The 21,667-nt window shown below is 35.8% G+C and overlaps 1 pseudogene; it reads left to right on the forward strand.

The window, feature by feature from the left end:
• Nucleotides 1–18,895: 18,895 nt before the first annotated feature.
• On the forward strand, nt 18,896–20,123 carry LOC102872640 (annotated as a pseudogene).
• Nucleotides 20,124–21,667: the final 1,544 nt, after the last annotated feature.

Raw genomic sequence — 21,667 nt, forward strand, 5'->3', positions numbered from 1 at the left:
GTTGTTATGTGCCATAGAGTCATTTGCAACTCATAGCGACCCTATGTACAACAGTCCTAAACCCTGCTCTATCCTTTGCCAATATCATTGCCTCTGACACATTCATTCCGATTACCCCAGTCACTGAATCAATCCACCTCATAGAGGGTCTTCCTCTCCTGCGCTGTCCCTCTACTTTACCCAGCATGATATCCCTCTCTAAAGACCTGTCTCTCCTTGCAACATGTCCAAAGTATGTCAGACGAAGCCCCAGAATCCTTGCCTCCAAGGAGCAGCCTGGTTTAACCCTCTCTAGGATGGATCTGTTTGTTTTCTTGGCAGTCCATGGTACATTCAATACTCTTCTCCCGCACCACAGCTCAAAGACATCAATTCTCTTTCTATCCTCCCTAGTCATTGTCCAACTCTCTGATGCATAAGGAGTGATTGCAAAAATCATGGCCTGTATCAGGCGCACCTTAGTCTCCAGAAAGACACTGTTGCTCTTCAGTACTTTAGAGAGGTCCGTAACAGCAGACTTTCCCATCGCAATATGTTTTTTGATTTCCTGGCAAAAGGAGAAGCATAGTGAATTATAAATGCAGTAAATAATGCTCTCAATCTGATTCTTCATCATATTTCAGCTTAAAATTACTTTCTCACATCCTGAAATGATCTCTTTAGCCCAAAAGTGTTTATAAATTTTGAGTTATCGTTGTACCTGTTGATATATAGGTAAATAGGGAGACAAAGAAAACTTCCATGTATCTTACCAGTTTATTTCTATTATTTCTTCAGAGTTCATGTTACTTACGTTCACCACCTCTTTTTACATAAACCAGTTTCTCAAAGGGTATGATTTCCTCAATAAACCATCAACATGCTTGGTACTAGCAGTCAGAAGATCAGGAGGTATATTGCATTGGGCAAGTCTGCTATCAGGGATCTCATCAAAATACTGAAGAGCAATGATGTTAGTATGAAGACGTAAGCACAACGGTTTCATGCCATGGTGTTTTAAATAACTTGCAATATATCGGAGAGCTGTACAATGTATAAAAATAATAGAAGAATTGATGCTTTGGAGTTGTGATGTTGGAGAAAAATACTGAATATGCCATGGTCTGACAAGGAACAAATGTATGCATTGGGAAATGTGGCCATCAAAGGACCCAAAACCAACAAATACAAGAGCAAATATATAATTAGTGGAAAACAGTAATTATATATAGAAATTGTTGAAATGCTTTCATAAGGAACTCATCAGAAAATGCATTAAAAAAAACATTGATTTTGTTGGTTTTTACTACTACTCATAGCATCCCTTTGCCCAACCTTATCCTCTTCTCATCATCCTCACAATGTCTAATATGTTGAGGCCCATTGAGGTAGACACTATCTCAATATAGTTCATTGAGGATCTGAGTGAGCATAAATGCTAAAATGCTTAAAACTAGTGAGTATTCATCCATGGAAGAATATAAAACTATATGGACATAATTAAAATTCAGAAAAATCTTCTAAATTGTATTAGCCCCAATCTTTTAATCCTCTATTGTTTGTTTCTGGACGCCTGGGGTGGGGGGGAAATCAGGAAGACAATTTTCTGTGTCCGTGGAAACTTTTTTCTTGAAGATGATTGGAGTAAAGCATGGTTGTCTTTATTTTTGGTAGAAATTGAACCTTGCTACCTGTAAAAACAATGTTAAAAGTCCCATAGAGAGTGCTAAATGGAATGAACAATGTTATTTTTGTGCTGAAATTATAGACATTAGTCTTTTAGCAGAAAATAATACTGTCTTACAAGGAAGTCAAAAGTGCACACTCAAAAACTTGGTAGCTTTGGGAACAATTGCACAAATATTTAGTTCATACAACTGATACATCATCCCAAGTGAAGTCTATTTATTTTATTTTATTTCTTGTAGTGCTTTCTTGGTAATCCAGCATCTTCTTTATATGTGGTAAAAGTTATTCTCTCTAGAGGTGTCTGGTCTTCAGTCATTGATATTCAATACTGAAACATATTCCTCAGAGGACTTCCAGGTAAGATGGCTGACCAGGTGAATGGCGACCTAGACTCTTTTGAACTAAAGCATTAGAAATAAAAGTTGAAGCTTTTAATGTGCCGTGATATTTTTGTAAGCCAATGAAATAATAGAACAGTTCAATTTTTAGTAAATTTGGGACCTACAATAGACATTTTTATGAAGATAAAGAATTATTGCATTAGGCAAATCTATGTCTTTATAGTGAACGTATATATTGTAACATACATATACCAAATATTCTACTAAGAACCAACACCAAAGATCTAGCTGAGCCATTGTTTGTGTCATTATACCCATAAAGCATGCCACCATGCTAGGCTGCAATGGCCCTCACCTGGGGTCAGAGAAAACTCTCTTATGCCCTAATATCCATATATGTCTGAGTGTCTGTAAAATGTGCCATTATAGGTTCAACACCTATTTATCAGTTAGTTTTATTGATGATTATTTGAATGTTGCTAATTACTTTATTGGGAGCTCTGTTGGTCTAGTGGTAAAAAATTGTTCTGCAGTCCCAAAGATTCATGGTTTAAATCCACCAACTGCTCTGCATGCAACATGATTCATTGTCTCTTAAAACTTGCTGGAGGCTCAGTAATGGGTCAGTTCTGACACAATAATAACAATTAACTTTCATAGCTTAAATTTATATGTGCTTACTTGTTTATTATTTATGCTTGTCAGTTTGCAGTACTTTGTGGGTTACTGTGATGCCATAACCTTTCTCACCAGTTTCAAACACTTGAAGAGTGAATCAGGGCAAACAAGTTTCTGCAGATCCCTAGATTAAGCAAACTAAAAACAAGAATTGGCCAACCACTTCTGAAATAGAATGCCTCTAAAAACCCTATGAACTATAAAGGAATAGAGTATTATAGGTAGAGCCAAGATTTGAAGTCACTCAAAACAAGGAGAAACAGCTGTAAGCATTCTTAAAAAATTGGAACCACAGGATGAAATTTGAATTTAGGAAAACTTGAAGTTATAAAAAATGAAATTAAACACATAAAGATTGTCATTCTGGACATTAATAAACTGATATGGACTGGCATAGAACACTCTGAATCAGATAATCATATGATCAATTATGCAGTGAATAATAAACTGAGAAAGAATGGTGTTGTGTTCATAGTTGAATGCACAATTTGAAGATCTATATTAAAGTACAGTGCTGTAATCCATCTGCATATAAGGAAAACCTGTCTATATGAGTATGATTCAAATATATGCACCAACAACTAATGCCAAAGAGGAGGAGATTCAGGTTTACTACAAACTTTTGCAGTCTGAAATTGAACATTTTACTAAGAAGCATGAATAGTTACTGGTGTCTGGAATATAAAAGTAAAAAAAAAGAAAAATGAAAGGAATGATAGAAAACAGTCTTGATGACCGAAATAAGGCAGTGTATAGATCAAATGATTGAATTTTGTATGCCCAATCACAAACACTATTTAAAAAAATATTATTCTGTCTTATTTACAAAGTTAAAATACATTGTTTTCCCACCAGATCTTTCCCATTTCCTTCACACAAATCCCATCAAGTTGTGTGACCCTATGATTATCCCCTCCCCCATGCCCATCTTAACCCATCTGCTTCCACCCCCCCTTGGATCCTCATACTCATTCTACAATGATGGTTTTCTACACCTTTTTAACAAAACACAAAAAGTGACCTTATAAATGGACCTCAGCTGATGGAATGCACAGGAATGAGATTAACTACATATGTGTGGATTTGAACTGTGTGTTTTGGAATTGCAGTGCAGTTTCTTACTAATAGACTATAAGTGCATATTGCTAGAAAGGAACACCATGCTTGGAAAGTGAAGAGTCAGTGAAAGAGAAGACAATCTTCAATGAGATGGATTTATAGTGATTGCAGTAATGGTCCCAAGTGTGTCAGAGATGATGAAGATGGCACAGAATAGAACAGTTGTGCATAAGGTCTCTGAAAATTCTACTTAAGAACACCCAACATAATCAGCATGTTGTGACAAAGTTCTAGAGACTTTGCGGTAATTTTCTTTTTTATTATCAGATTTACTCAGTTTTTCTTCTCTGATCTCACCTATTGTAAAGATAGAAAATTATATTTTGTAAGACTTTGATAACTTCTGTTTTTGTAAAAAGTATAAAAGTCGGACATATACGTAATTACTGGCAGTAAAATGTATGCCAAAATTATGGAGTAGTGTTCAGTTTTATTTTTAGTAAAACAAAATAAAATTCCAATAAAACATTTTCTCCTTTTAATGTCAGAATTTAGATTTAAAAAATCTCATGTCCCTGTCTTCTAAATTAAAAGTGATCCATATTCACTTCAAAGCATATTTCTATTTTATCTTTTTATCGTGATTTTTGTGAACATTTACAGAAAGGCAATGTTTTCATTCGTTCATCAAAACTCATTTTTCTCTCGTTTAAATCCCCAATTCAGTCTGTAATTGTCACACATATAATGTCAAATTATACATTCCTTTCAGATTGTCATTTTCCCCCCTTTTAACCCAGTGTGATTGTTGTTGGGTGCCATTACGTTAAGTAGGACCCATAGTAACCCTGTGAACAACAGATCTGAACCCTGTTCTGCCTTATCCACCCTTACACTTCCTGACACATCACAGCCCATTGTGGCAGTCACCATGTCAGTCTACCAAGTAAACAATATTCCTCTCCTTTGCCAAGCTTCTATCTTTCCAATCAAATTAAACACTACAAAACATTTCCTTGACTACAATGCTATAAAATTAGAAATCAACAAGAGGATAAAGTAGACAAAAATGCTTCTGGTGAGACTTTATATCACCTAGTTTGGTCAACTTGTTAGGAGCTAATCCTTGGACAGAGGCATTATGCTTAGAGAGATGGAGCATCAGCCGTAGAGAGAAAGACCCTCAGTGAGGTGAATTGACATTGTGATACAGCAATTAGCTCACATATGTTAGAGATGCTGAGGATGGCACAGCATAGGGCAGGGTCTGATCTGCTGTCCATAAAGTTACTATGAGTTGTATATGACTCAACAGCTCATAACCACCACAACTCTCCGCAGTCTATTGATCATTGACAAGGAGACACAATTCATTCAGTAAGGAAAGACACCTTCTTTAGAAAATTATTCTGGACAACCATTTGCAGCCAATTGAAGCAAAATCCACACTGCCTACCACATGCAAAAAAGTAACTCAAGGTGGATCATGGACCTAGGAATAAAATAAAATTTAAAAATAACCCGACTCCTATAAGACAAATACTGTATAAGCACATTACTGTAAACCGTGTGTGGAGATCCAAGGTGGGGAAAGGGCTGACCAGAGGGGTGAGGATGGGCAGGGATTGTGTGGAAGTGTGGTTAATTACAGGCACATTTGATGGGTGGAGGGAGGGATGGGTAAAGGAAATGGGGGAAATCAGGTTTGAAAAACAGTTTATATTAACTTTGCAAGTGAACAGTGAAAAATACAATTTTTATTTCTATGAAAGGAGGTAGTTATGAGGCAAAATAAAAAAAAAAGCCAACCAGAAATAATCCAGTTATCTAGTTATCATCAGGGAAAATATAAGAACAGTTTTGGAAGCCCTAATCTATGGCATGAATAGAGAGCTCTTGTTGTAAGAAGATGTCCTGCACTTCCAAAGGCATGAGATTTCAAGTTTATCAGCTGCTCTAAGGGAAAATAATGGGTAATTTCCTCTCACTATTCATTGCCTATGAAAATATCCTGAAGGGCCAGCTATGAGTTGGTTTCTATTAAATGACATACAACAAAAACACTAGAATAAATCAAGGGAAGGACCATACAAAAAGAGTGGATGCTTAGATATTATGTACATGACAAAAATCTAGAACAGGACATGTATTACAAGTGAATTAGAGGAGGGCAAAGGAGGAAAACATGTATCAGTGAATGAATAAAAATCCAAATTCTTCATAAATTTTAAGTAGAATCATAATTTAAAGAAAGAAGGAAAAGATGTATAACCACAGCAGATGAAACAATTAACACACATGTACAGAGACTGAAAGGATGAGAAATGACCAAAAACTATATTGAGTATCCATGTGTCTGAATTTGCACAAAATTAATTTAAACAAAACAAGTATCAAATGCTCATTAAGTTAATAGTTTAGTTTCATTGTTGTTGTGATTGAGTAAAAATGCAATTTCACTAGTTTACACAGTGAATGTTTCTTTTTCACTCACCAGAAGTCCAACATGATAAAAATAGTTGGGAGTAGGAATGCTCCACTTATGTCCCTCTAAGCAGCTGGTAGATTTGAACTGTCAAAAAAGTGAGACCTTTTTGGTAAGCAGTAATATACTCCGTGCTATGCAACCCTTTTGTGTTAAATAGCAATAATCACAGCATACTCAAGTACTAAAACAGAGATACATACATTTGAAAAATTGTACTATCATTTTCTTTCGGCTATTTTAAGCGCTATACATGAAAAGCAGATCCTGCAATTCACTATCACAGATAATATGTTTCTGTTAGTTGAAATGAAAACATTTTGCTCAATGTACCCATGAAAATTTTATAATGTTTTTGATGTATTAATAATTCATAGATTAAGAAAAATAAAAATGATAAAAAACAAAATAACTATCTTCATTTAAGTGGCCCAGGAGATGTGCATGATGCTTTATTTTTATTTTTTTTAAATTTTTTTTTGTTATTACAAATTGCTTCCAAGAGAGATTAGAAGAAATCACATTTTGGTTATTATTCCCCCCAGGATTTTTTTATACATATTTTCTCTCATATTATTTTTCTGTATATGTAAACACATAAATAAATTTACTAAAAATTACTTCAATGAACTTTGGGTTCTATGAGCACAATATTTCAAACAACTAAAAAAGTATAATTCCTCATAAATTGTCAAATACATTTTTTAATAATTTGGCAAACAAATACGTAAAAGTTCTTAAAATTCAACCTTGTGGATGACACTCTAACTATACAATATATTGTATACCATCAAGGCCACTCTATCTCAAAACAACCCTAGATGACAGCATAGATCTTTCCCAAAGAGAAGCCTAGGTGATATAAACTTTATAGGGAACAGGGGCCTACTCCACTTGTGCTGTTAGTCAATCGTCCATAGCTCTCTAAAGGTTCAAATCTACCAACATCTCTAAAGGGAAAATATGGGCAATCTTCATGTAATTACAGCTCTGGAATCCCAGTGAAGGGTCACTTATGATACACTTCGGCTCCACAGTAAAGAGTGAGTGTGAATGATAATCATTACAGGACAATTTTATCAATGTTTTCTTCTTCAGGAGCTCCAATAAATAAAAAAAGATGAACATTTGGTTAGCAGCACAATGTTTACTCACTGAACCATCATGATTCCTTAATATAGATTATAACTCAAAAGAATAAACTGTTGTTATAAGCCATCCAATTAGTTCTGACTCATAGTGACCTTATTTATAACAGAATGAAATACCCTCTGATTCTGAGTCATCCTCAACATCACTACTATAATTGAGTACATTGCTAGAGAACCTATGTCAATTTATTTACTTTAATATGTTCTTATTTTATTCTGACCTTTAGCTTTATTAAGATTATGTACTTTTCCAGGAACTGGTCCTTTCAGATACATGTCCCAAGTATTTGAGGGAAAGACTCCCTATTCTACCTTGTAAGAAGATTTCTTTTAAATATTTAAGTCTCACAAACTAAATTTGATTATTTTTCTAGTTGTTGTTATTGTTGTTGTTGTTGTTAGATGCCTTCAAGTTGAGTATGACACATAGTGACCGTATAAACTACAGCCCTGAATCCTGTCCTACCCTGTGCCTTCATCATACCTTCTGAACACTAAAGGCCATTATGGCAGTCACTGTGTCAATCCACCTGCTTAAGGTTCTTCACCTCCTTTGCTGATCCTATGCCTTTCTAAGAATCATGTTCCTCTCCAAGGAATAGCCCCTCCTGGCAACATGCGTGAAGTATGTGAAGTGAAGCTTTATAATTCTTGCCTCCAAATAGCACTCTGGCGGCATCTTTTCCAAGACAAATTTGTACATAGGGTTTTCATAGGTCTGCTATTTAAGAAGTGGATAGTCAATCCTGCTTCATAGTGTTTCTAAATCCAGGAGCGAGCCTAAAACCTATCCACCACGAATAACTCTTGTAGTAATTGGCACACCAATGACATAGCTTTCAGTACCACAGCAACCCACAAGTTATCTCAATAAAACAAACTGACAAATGGTCTTTCTGGTTATCAATGGTATATTCAATATTCTTTGAAAATATCATAATTTACAGTCAATAATTGTTTGGTTTTCCTTATCCATTATCCATTATCTACATACTGCCTTTGTTAGATATCAAGTTAACTACTGTTCATTGTGACTCTATGATCAACAGATTGGAACTGCCCCTTATCCTACCTCACCCACATGCCTTCTGCCATAATTAAACCCATTGAACAATCACTGTATCTGGGTATCTGGTTGAGAGCCTTTTTCTCTTTCACTGACTCTCCATCTTTTCCAGCGTGGTGTCTTTCTCCAAGGACTGGTTCCTACTGAAAATATGTCCACATGAAGTGAGACAAAGTTTCACTATCTTTGCTTGCACTTCTTTCAAGACTGATTTCTTTGGTCTTGGCAGACCACAGTATACTCAATGCTTTCCTCAAAAACCACAACTTAAAGGCGTGGATTCTCCTTATTCGTTGTCCAAATTTCAGATGCATAAGACTCAGTGGAAAAGGTCATGTTTGGGTCAGGTGGACTACTTGACTGTTTAAACTGACATTTAATGCTCTTTAGCAGTTTGGAGAGGTCCTTGACAGCGATTTCATCAGCATAACATTTATTTCTATTTTTTACTTGATTACATTTATGTTGACTGAGGATCCCTATTAAATAAAATTATTGATAATTTTGATCATTCCTCCACCTATTTAGATTTTGTCTGCTGTTTCAGTGATGACTACTTTTATTTTCTTGACTGTCTATAATTCTGTACTGTAAATGTTTTAAGTTTTCTTCACTTTCTCCAAATAAAAATTATATCATATCACAGAGGTTGTTAATGGGTCTTCCTTCAATCTTGATGCCACATTCTTCTTCATAAGATCTAGCTTCTTCAATGATGTATTCAGCATAGAGATTGAATGAGTATGGAGAAAAGTATAACCCTGATGAATAACTTTCCTGATTTTAAAACATGCAATTTTTCCTTGTTCTTTTTGTACAAGCTGTTTCTTGGTCTACATCTAAACAAATATAGAAGATAGCTATGTGACCGACTAACTAAAATACACCCACATTTTTTCCAGTCTCAAAGAAAGGTCATCAACAGAATGTGAAAATCATCAAACAATATCCTTAATACCATATGTAAGTAAAATCATACTGACGATTATTATTGTAATCCTTTATGTTGTGCAGTAAATGCTTCCAAGTTTTCTTCACTTTCTGATAGCAGGTTTTGTTATCAGTGTGGAACAAGTTGTTAATGAGTATCCTTCCAATCCTGATGCCACAGTTTTTTCTTAACATAATCCAGCTTCTAATAATGTGCTTAGCATACAGACTGAATAGGTATTTGAGAAAGGATACAGCCTTGTCAAACATCTTTCCTCATTTTAAACCACACAGTATTCCCTTGATCTGTTTGGTCAACAGCTTCTTGGTCTATGTAGAGCTTTCACAAGAGTACAATTAAATGTTCTGAGGTTCTCATTCTTCTCATTGTTAGTCATAATTTGTTTAGATTTACACAGCCAAACGCTTTTGCATAGTCAATAAAATACAAATACTGGTCTTGTTTCTCCAAGAACCACCTGACATTAGTAATTAAATTCCTTTTGTCAAGATCTACCCTGAAGCTAGCTTGAATTTCTGGAAATTATGCATTTAACTCATAGCAACCATATTTATAATAGAACAAAATCCTATATAGTCTTGCTCCATCTTCACAAATTCTGATGTGTAAATACATTGTGGTCATTGTGACAATCTTATTGAGGATTTTTCTCTGTTATCTTTTAATCACTATTATTTTCTTATCTTTTCAAAAGTTTTGTAATTAATTCAATTCCATTAACCTTCAATTTTTGGAAGGAAAATATTGTCCAACATTGCCCTAGTGTGGTATTATGCTGTCTAAAAACCTATGCATAAAACTGTATTCTCCTTCTGATATTTTAGAGTTTAGTCTCAGTATTAAAAGTATAGACTCTTAAACTATTTTGTTAGTAGCATCTTTGAAAATTTATTTTAATTAGGTCTAAGCAGAATTGTATGTTTATAAGTGTCTAGTCACTTAACTTATATTTGACCTCATATGTTCATATACAATAGCACTACTAAAGAGGTCAGTATTTTCACATTTGATTTTTTCCCCTACCCACTGTAATAAAGTTAGAGCTTACAAATTACTTTTCTGTGATTCTTACAATTTATAAAAATAGTATAATCTTAACCTGGCATAACTGCTACTTGAATAGCCTTCTCTATTCACTAATTGTTCACTGGAGATATAGTAATTCATCATGCTGAAATAAATGGTGCTACAGTAACTCACTTTAAATAGTTTATTAGGGAGGTACTATGTATAGACTGAGATAAAATAAAATTGTATTTAATTAGGATTTCTCACATTTCCTTTGAGAAAGATTGGCAAATATTTTATTCTAAATTCAGATGAAGTACTTATCCATTCAAAATTATTAATGATATAATTTTAAATCATGTTTTAATACTTCTTGGAAAGAGGGATCAGTTGTCAAGAGGGACCAGTTCTTGGAAAAAGGCAACTGGCTGGGAAAGGTGGAGAATCAACAAAACAGAGAAAGATGGTTATAGAGATGAATTGATAAAGGAACTGCAATGATAGGCTTGAACTTAGTGGAAATAATGCTCAATGGCATCTGCAAATTACATATATCTATAGCTCTATCTATCTATCTATCTATCTATCTATCTATCTATCTATCACCTATCTATTCACAGCTCTTATTTCTCTAGGATACTATAGAGCTAGTTGTGGGATTATTATATTAAACTATAGCTCTATATCCAACTTCTTAATGAAGAATCAAACTGCTTTCCATTGGAGTTACATTTGTACACTCTCATCAGCGGTGTATGAAAATCTTGTGGCCATTTATTGTTTACTGCCCTTTTGAACTTTCCTATTATTGCAGAAGTAAGATGGTGTTTCATTTCTGGGTTTTATAAAATTTCTTTTTATTAATTTTATTTTAATTCAAGTTTACAGAGACTTTGGATTTCCATTCATTCACTGTTGCACTTTTCTCCCTGCCCACCCCTCTCCCCAATTTGCTTTTCTTTTTGAAAAGTAAAAGAAATAATTTTTTCATTGTTATTCAATCCCTACCCCCAAGTCCACTCCACTATACTACCTTCGTTCTGGACTCCTGACATGTTGTTTTTATTAACCTCTTCTTAGTATCAGTGACAAGAAACTGCAAAGCAATCCAGAAGGCCCACATTCAAATCGACCAATTGTTCCTCAGAAGAAGGATGGGGAATCTCCCTCAATGTGACAAACTGCCTCGGGAAACCTACTGGAGGGTCAGCCATGGGTCAGTTCCAACTCATTGGTACATAATAAAAACAATATCAAACAAGGAAGCCCTGCTTGACTAGTCAGTAAAGTTGCATTACTGAGCTAAATCTGACCACTTCAAATCTACCAGTTCTGTGATAGGAAGATAAGTTGTCTTCTCTCAAGAAATTTAAAATCTTAAACAAACAAACCTCTATAGGATCAACTAAGAAAAGTTCCAGCTTCACAGAAGTGAGTTTGAGGTTTTGAGGATTTAATGATATATGCATAATAGAGGAATATGGACAACTAAAGTATTATAGGAAGAGTCAGTATTGGAAGTCACTAAAAATGAGGAGAAACACTTGCAAGTTTCCTTTAATAATTGGGACGTGGTATGGACCAAATATAAATGTAGAAAAACTAGAAATTCTTGAAATAAAATGTAACATATGACAATAGGCATGCTAGGTATTAGAAAAATGAAATTAACTGGCAGGTGCCACTTTGAAGCAGATGATCATAGGATCTGCAATGTCTAGAATGTAAAACTGAGAAAAAATGGTAATGCATTCATAATTAAAAAGGCAATTGGAATATCTATCCTAAATAACAAAGTTATAAGTAATAAGATACCATCCATATGCATATAAAGAAGACCTGTTAATATGATTATTACTCAAATATTTTCACCAATAACCAAAGCCAAAAAAGTGGAAATTGAGGATTTCTATAAATTTTGCTCTATGAAATGGACTAAACATGCAGTCAAGAAGTATTAATAATTACTGGTGATGTGAATGCAAAAGTTTGAAACAATGAGGAAGGAATGGTCATCAAAAAGTAAAGTTGTGGTGACAGAAATGAGGCTGGAGAATTAATTTTGTACTCTCCATGATTTATTTATTCTAAACACCTTATAAAAAACAACAAAGCAAAAAAGGTAATTTTAAACATGAACCTCACCTGATGGAATAAGGTTGACTACATTTGTGCAAAGGATAGTTGGAGAAACTCAATATTAATAATCAAAATTAGGCTAAAGTTTGACTGTAGAGCAGACCGCCAATAACTCACGTGAAAGTTTACATTGAAAATGAAAAAAAAAGAAAAATGAAAACAAATCCACAAGAACTAAAATACAACTACGAGTATATCCTATCTGAATTTAAAAAATCATCATATTAACAAGCTTGAGGTATTGCACACTAGTGATCGATAATCTGAGAAATTGTGGAATAAAGTAAAGGATATAATTTGAAGAGAAGAAAGGCAATTACAAAGAGACAAAAGAACAAACAAACACAAAAATATAAAAAGAATGAATGTCATAAGAGACTCTGAAATTTGTTCTAGTTTTACAAGTCAAAAAGGAAGAGTTGAACAGAATATTTCAAAGAGCAGATCAAAAATACAAGGTAAAGTATTATAATGGAATGTGCAAAGGGCAAGAGTTGGAGAATAGAATGCGAAGAACGTGTTCAGCAATTCTCAATCTGAAAAAAATAAAAAACAGACAAAAAAAACCCCAGAAAACCAACCCCAAAACAAAACCAAACAAACCTCCAGTTGCAATACTGAGAGATGCTATAGAGCGAATACATAGAATCACGGTCCCAAAAGAATTAGTTTACACTGAAAAATGTCAGGAAATACCATATAAAAAGAGCCAGTAGTAATAAAGGTGATGAAGTTCAAGCTGCACTGAAGGAATTGTCAAATAATAAGAGCCCAGAAACTGATGGATTACCAGATGATGTATTTCAACTAAAAGAGGTAGCACTAGATTTTCTCATCAGTATTTCCCAAGAAATTTGGAATATAGCTACCTGGTCAACTGGGTAGAGCTTGTTCTCATTCTCAAGAATGTGGAAATTATCAAACAATATTATTAACATGCAAGAAAAATATTGTTTAAGATAATTTAAAAAGTAGCTATAACCAAACATTGATTGGAAACTGCCAGAATCTCTGGGTATAGAACAGTCTATGGCATTGGGGATATCATTGTTGATGTCAGATGGATCCTAGCTTCGAGTAGAGAATACTAGATGGTGATGGTGTACCATTGAGTAGAACCCATCGCTGACACTCTAGTGGGTTTTCTGAAGCACTCAACCACACAGGAGGAGATTGCCCATCCTCCCATGGAGCCTCTGATGAATTCAAACTACACAGGCCTCTTGTTTGCAGTGCAGCTTCTTGCCACTTGGCCACCAGAGCTTCCAGAGAATACCAGAAGTCTGTGGGGTTTTTTGACCATTCTAAGGCAATTAACTATGTAGGTCATAACAAACTATGGCTGACATTGAGGAGAATGGATATCCCAGAATATTTAAATATGCTCATGGGCCAGTCCTTTGAGAAGGGCATCCTTGGAAAGACGGAGGGTCAGCTTAGGAGAGGAAAATCCTGGATGAGGTGGATGGACACAGTAACTGTGACATTGGGGTGAGGCATGTCAGAGATAAGGTAAGGTGCAGAGCCTTTGTTCATAGGGTGACTATGAGTTGTAGTGGACTCAATGGCACCTAACAACAATTTAATACAAAAAAAGAAAAATATTTTGCATCATTGTCATTATCATCATTTCTTTGACCTTTCGTTATAGACATTTCCATTGGTTGTGTTCTTATGTATTGAATTGTGTTCACACAAATATAGTTAAACTAAGTGTGAGTTTGATTCAATCACAAAATATTTTTCCTGTTCTTATGCTAATGTATCAAACCAATGCTGAAGGTATTTTAAATGTGACAACTTCTTTGTAACTAAAATGCAGAAAAAAATGCAGAGCTATACACAGGGGAAAGGCATGCACATATGAGAATCATCTTAGAGCACATCCATTCATTTTAGCACTTCCCAGAAACAAGGATAATGGTTCACAGGAGGAATCAAGATGGTTGATATTTTTATTTGTATTTTCAGGCTCCAAAATAAACAAACAAACAAATGTTTATTCTTTAAAGTAACCTGCTGTGCTACTTCTGCTATGGCAGCATGCCACTCAATAATTCAGTTGACTGCTGGTGAGTCAGCTCTAAATTTGAACACTGTGCCTTAAATTGGCATCACTGAGTAAATAAAACAGATGCAGCACCAATAGTTCAGTGCCTTGGATTGAATGAAACAATATGTTCAAACTGTTCTTGACCATGATATTCAAGTAGCTAATGCATGAAAAAATGAGTACATATACACATAAATGTGTGTGTATGTGTGTGTGTGTCTGTGTAAAACAATTTTACCGACGCATATGCTCCTTGAAGCGGAAAATAATGACTAATTTTATTAGTTCATATTTTGTGACATCTGTGTAAAATGAAAAATATAAACATTGCACTAACCTATGTGATAAATGGGACACTTGGACCAGTACTTACTTCTTCTGCAGCATTTTACCAGTCTTAGTTCAAAGACTAGTACTTTTTTGTCTTTCATTAGCAAACTGAACGTACATCAGTGCTTTTTCTTTCTTTGGTCAAATACCTTCTAACTCACAACTATTAAAAATCACAGTATAGAACTAAATCTAAGTCTCTAGACCTTTGTGGAAGTTGACTGTCACATCTTTTTCCTGGGGAGTGGCTAGTAAATATGACCCATAAGCTTTTCAACTAGCAACTGAGCTTTTATCCCCTCTACACTAATGGCTCATATACTCAGTTACCTCAGTAGAAACAGAAGAATTTTTCTTTTCTCCAGTACTGTAAATGCAAGCTTTTACATAATTTTAAGCAACTGTATGGGAAAATCTGCATTTAGGGACCTCTCCAAATTATTGAGGAGTAATGATGTCAGTTTGTGGACTAAGGTGCATCTGATTCAGGGCATAGTCTTTATAAGCACTGGCTATATATCTGAGAGCTGTACAATGAATAAAGATGACAGAAAAAGAATTGATGCCTCTGAGCTATGGTGTTGGAGAAAAGTACTAAACATCCGCTGGACTTTCAAGAGAACAAACAAGTATGTCTTTGAGAGGGTACAACAAGTGTGCCCTTTGGAAACAAGAATGATGAGGCTTTGCCTCACATACTTTGGACATGTGGCTAAGAGAGGTTATTATTTCTTGGAGAAGGATATGATACTAAGAAGGGTAGAGGGTCGGTGAAAGATAGGAAGGTCCTTGACCAGGTGGACTGATGTGATGATACTGCAATAGGATCTTGTGTGTTGGGAAGTCTGAGGATGGCACAAGATAGAACAAGTTTCAGATCTTTTGTTCATAGGGTCACAATGTAACAACATCTAACAAAAACAAACAAGTGTATGCTTTCTTGAGTCATTTAAGCCTGTTGTTGTTAGGAGTCATAGAGTAAACAATGAATACTAGCAATCCTATGAAACACAGATATGAATGTTGCCCTGTCTCTGCCATCTCATGATCACTGCTATGCTCAAACCCATTTTTACAGTAACTAGGTATAAAGCAAGCAATAATCAGGTGGCAAGCACCATATTGGGCCTTTACCTTTACAGATATAAACTATCCTTGCCCATACAAAATCAATTTTCATAAAGTCAGACATGCCCCCTCACATTGTCCGACTTCCTTGTACTCTTCTTAACACCAATCTTACTGCTTGGCTGGGTTCAAAATTCGATGTGATAGCTCAGAGACCACACAGGTCCATATTGAGGAAGTTAAGGTTTTAATTCCGATTAATAGCTAAATATACTCAAGACAGCTACCAAAATGTGTACACAGGCACTTCAGCCTTGAGCCTTATGGCTTCAATTGTCTAACAAAGTTCTCAGTCCTGTCAACATTGGCTTCCCCATCCCAACATCCCATCTCACATTAAATACACTAATTTAGCCATTGCAGCTGCTGCTGCCATCACATACAGGTTGGGACCAGTCCTTGAAGGGACCAGTCCTTGAAGAAGGACATCATGCTTGGAAGGGTGGAAAGACAGTGAAGGAAAGGAAGAGCCTGGATGAGATGAATTGATACAGTGACTAAGGCAATGAAGATAAGTGTGTTGGAATCAGTGAGATTGGCTCAGGACACGGCAGACATCAGAATGCTGTACATAGGGTTGCCATGAGTTGCATGCTACTAGATGGTACATAATGAGTACTGATGACAAGAACACTAACAATCTATCAATGGGATTTATTGTATGAAACACAATGTGAATAAAAAATAGATCAAAACGCAATGTATACCCACAATGTAAGCAAACCATATAAAACATTTTATTAAAAATATAGTACATACTGTTTGTATTTATTAAAGTAATCCTATTAAAGCAAGTTTACTAAATAAAGAATAGATAAATAGCCACATTAATTATTTTAGGTATATTAATAGAGTCATTTTTAAGAGGATTGTTTCAATGTTGTTTGAAAACAGTGTAAGATACTATATAATAAAAATTCAATTTGTTTCAATAAAAAATATTAAATCGGAATTTTCACCTCTCCCAAAGGTGCAATGAATTAAAATATAACCATTATTAGCATGAACTTTACTAGATAAATTATAAAGAATAAATCATTTTCTAAATTGTGTGAATAGTGGTGCTGAAGATGAGAATTAAATATACCATGGACTGTTGAAAGAACAAACAAATTTGTCTTAGAGAGGGTGAAACCTAGCTGATTCTTGCATACAAAAATTTTGAAGCTCTGTCACACATACTTTGGGTACATGGCCAGAACAGACTAGTCCTTGAAGAAGGACTTAGAAGGGGAAAAGAACAGCACAGGGAAACAGACCTTGGATAAGGTGGATTGACACAGTAATTGGGGTAATGGAGATAGGTGTCTTGGAGACAGTGAGATTGGCTTCGGATAGGGCAGGGTTCAGAATTATTATACATTGCACTACAATGAGCCCCAGGTGACTCAATAGAATATAACAACAATGACAAACAAATGACAATTATTTGCAGAAAATTTATGAGATACAAAAACAATAAATAGAATAATAGATAATATGTTTTTCTAATTAATTTTTCTTTTCTACAAAATATAAGTATGTAAATCAAAGTATTTCCAATTTATTGTTTTATTACTAAGTACTAAGAATAACTTAGATTAATATACAGGGATTGGCATATTACTTTTCATCATTTGCTCATCACTTTTTAGAATATAATCTAAAACATTTAGAAAAAAGTATGCCAAATAAGTACTTAGAGACAATGTCAACTGAAAGTCATTCTTTAATAGTGAAAATAATCAAATTTAACACATAGGGCTTGGCACAAGCAATACACAGAATTCCACACTAAGAAATGGTTTTTCAATGTTTTTCTGAAGTGTCTTTGAAATACCTAAATCCAATTAAGGTAACCTGATTATATCATCTACAATGTCACTGAAGAAAGTGTCTAATCAAGTTTAACGTCACTTTGCTTCTGAAAAGAATACTGTATTAATATTAGGATGGCATTTTTTAAATGTTTTTTTAAGGATGGCATTTGTTAATTAAGTTGTTGAAAGACTGCCATTTGGAGTTGGGATTTCTCAAGTTATCTCCAACACATTCTGACCAAAAGTACATTTTTTATGGAATCATTGTACAATCCCAATTCTTTTTAGTAAAATAATCATAGAATTATTTCCTTCTCTAGACCATTAGTAGTCATTGTATATTACTTACTAACCAAATATTTTTCTGACATTAATTTAATCACACATGAACTTCATACAAAATAGTATGCACGGATAAAATAATATATTTTCTGTATCTAAGATATTGATATACCTATTTTTTCTTCTTTCTTCTTCTCCGTCCTTACTCTTTTCATCCTTCTATCTTTGTCTTCCTTCTTTTTTATAATTTTACAAGATAATTCAAATGTACTTTAAGTGTTAAAATTCCACATTTGAGAATTATTATTCCAAAAGCTAATAATTAACTGGTACTGTTAGATCACTGAGTTTTCATAGAATGGCAATTTTGGGTAAACTTTAAAAAAGTCAAAGTTTTATTTGTTTCATTTTTAAAATTCTTCTTTCTATTGTTTCTTTACATTGAGTTTAATATCATTTTACCTAATTGCTATGAGACTCCTTATGTATCTTACATGTATAAATTTTTACCTCTTTTTGGACTCTCATGTGGAATTTAATTAATTCAGTGTTTCTCCTTTATAAAGAACAGCCGCGGGCGGCCGGCAGCAGCGGCGGTGGCCGGAGCTGCAGCGGCAGCGGCACCCACAGCGCCGAGGCCGAGGCAGAGGCCGGGGAGTTGCGCCTTGCTGACGCACCTGACCTGCACGGCTCCTCTGAGCCAGCCCTCGTGGCAGCCCCGGCGTCTCAGCGGCTCTGCGCAGCGCTCCAGCAAAGATGCGGCTGTTCCACCGGCTGCTAAAGCAGCCCGTGCCCAAGCAGATCGAGCGCTATTCGCGCTTCTCGCCGTCGCCGCTCTCCATCAAGCAGTTCCTGGACTTTGGGAGAGACAATGCATGTGAGAAAACATCATACATGTTTCTCCGAAAGGAGCTGCCTGTGCGACTGGCAAATACAATGAGAGAGGTCAACCTTTTGCCGGACAACTTGCTAAATCGACCTTCCGTGGGCTTGGTGCAGAGCTGGTATATGCAGAGCTTTCTAGAACTTTTGGAATATGAAAACAGGAGCCCTGAAGTCTTGGATAATTTTCTACAAGTCCTGCTTAAAGTCCGAAACAGACACAATGATGTGGTTCCAACAATGGCACAGGGCGTGATTGAGTACAAAGAGAAGTTTAGTTTCGATCCTTTCATCAGCAGTAACATCCAATATTTTCTTGATCGATTTTACACCAACCACATCTCTTTCCGCATGCTTATTAACCAGCACACACTTCTGTTCGGTGGTGACACTAATCCTGCTCAGCCTAAACATATAGGAAGCATTGATCCCACCTGTAACGTGGCCGAAGTGGTGAAAGATGCCTATGAAACAGCCAAGATGCTGTGTGAACAATATTACTTGGTAGCTCCAGAGCTGGAAGTTGAAGAATTCAATGCCAAAGCTCCAGACAAACCTATTCAGGTAGTTTATGTGCCCTCACACCTGTTTCACATGCTATTTGAGTTGTTCAAGAACTCAATGAGAGCTCGGTGTGGTAGAGTTATATGAAGATAGAAAAGAGGGCTACCCAGCTGTTAAAACTCTTGTTACCTTGGGCAAAGAAGACTTATCCATTAAGATAAGTGACCAGGGTGGTGGTGTCCCACTCCGAAAAATAGATCGCCTTTTTAACTACATGTATTCGACTGCACCCAGACCTAGCCTGGAGCCCACCAGAGCTGCCCCGTTGGCTGGATTTGGTTATGATCTGCCAATTTCTCGTCTGTATGCTAGATATTTCCAGAAAGATCTAAAACTGTATTCCATGGAAGGAGTGGGCACTGACGCTGTCATTTATTTGAAGGCTCTTTCAAGTGAATCATTTGAGAGGCTTCCGGTTTTTAATAATTCAGCATGGCGCCATTACAAGACCACACCTGAAGCTGATGACTGGAGCAATCCTAGCAGCGAACCCAGAGATGCTTCAAAATACAAAGCTAAACAGAACTATAGAAAATAATCTTGAGCTGGCAGATCAGAATTTTCGTCTAATTGCTCTAAGGACAAGGTCAAGACCAATAGAACTTTCTAGAGAACCAAATATTCTGACCCTCTCTGTGAAGAAAAATCATCTTCTGCAAGTCAACCAGAGAGCACTTCTTTCAAATACCAACTTCAAGTGCAGAACCATAGTTACTCCAGTGCTTGAATGTGTGTTTTCTACATACCAGCTGGACCTCTTTCACGGAACCCTTCCTGTTGCTACTCCAACTCTTTCACAAAAATGAGTTTGTAAATGGAGTAATTTCTTTGGTAGTTCCTTGCTGTTTGTTGTGCTTGGCACCCAGCATACACGAACCTCCCAGCACCTCCTGGGAGCGGAGCACGCCTGTCCTCGCCCCCTCCACTTGATTATCATAGAGTCCAGTGTCCGCACTTTCCTCAGGATACCAAACTCTTTTCCCATTCCTGACACAGCAGATAACCTCCTGTTTGCTCTTTGTGACCAAATACTATATTTGTCCCAAACCACTGAGCAGAGCCTAGGGAATCTGGACGTTCAGGGCATCCTCTGAGTATGTCTTGATAATTCAATCCCAGAGCCCTTTCTGCCTCATATGCCTTTCTCCCCCATTTTCTGATTTAGACCCTCGCCTTCTTCCATCTGATCATATTTCCATTGTGAGGTATGGGTACTTCCATGTTAGATCTTACTCTTTGATGCATTGATTTTCTTTAAAATTTCATTTGAATGCTTCCATTCTGTTGATTAAAGTTATCCAAAAGTTGAAAAAAAAAATAAAGTCAAGCGATTAAGTCCTTTGGCAAAGTTTGGTACCTATTTTAAGTTTGTTTTTTGTTGTGATGCAGTTTTTTGGTTATTTTTTTCCTTGTCAGAGAAATGTATGGCTGAGAGTCAAGAGAACACTGACATCACCCCCCAAAAATTCAATAGAAACTTTGGAAACTAATTTTTAGTTTAGTATTTTTTTTTCTAATTTCCTCACTCTGTGTGTGTGTGTGTGTGTGTGTGTGTGTGTGTAGTTACAAATTATATTTGAGATGCATGAGCGCGCACACACACACACACATACACACACACACAGAGAAGGAAAGATACAGAGAAAGAGACAGAGACAGAGAAGGAAAAAGGTCCATTCCCTTTGTGTGCCTGGGAGACCGTACATATTACATTCTCAGTGTCTATCCAAAAGGTTATTGCATTGGGAGAATTAGAGGCTTCTTGGAAAGAATCACAGCTGATTCTTTAAAAGCAAACATGAAGGCAAATTTTGAAGAATTTTCTGTCCAAAGCCCAATCAAGAGAAATTTCACTCTGACACAAGTGAGGTGGCCTTAAGTCAGAATTATCTCAATGACAATGGATGGTGTGTGTGTGTGTGGAGAGAGAGAGAGAGAGAGAGAGAGAGGTGGTGATTTAGTGGTTAATCACTTGATTACTAAGCAAACGTTCACTCCTTTGAATCCAAGAGCCAGTATTCTGGAGGAACGCCTGGCAATCTCTTCTATAAATTTCTTTTTAATTTCATAAGGACAAATACT

This window comes from Elephantulus edwardii, unplaced genomic scaffold, assembly GCF_000299155.1.
Source record: "Elephantulus edwardii isolate Elephantulus edwardi_28Jun2011 unplaced genomic scaffold, EleEdw1.0 scaffold00023, whole genome shotgun sequence".
Taxonomy (NCBI): domain Eukaryota; kingdom Metazoa; phylum Chordata; class Mammalia; order Macroscelidea; family Macroscelididae; genus Elephantulus; species Elephantulus edwardii.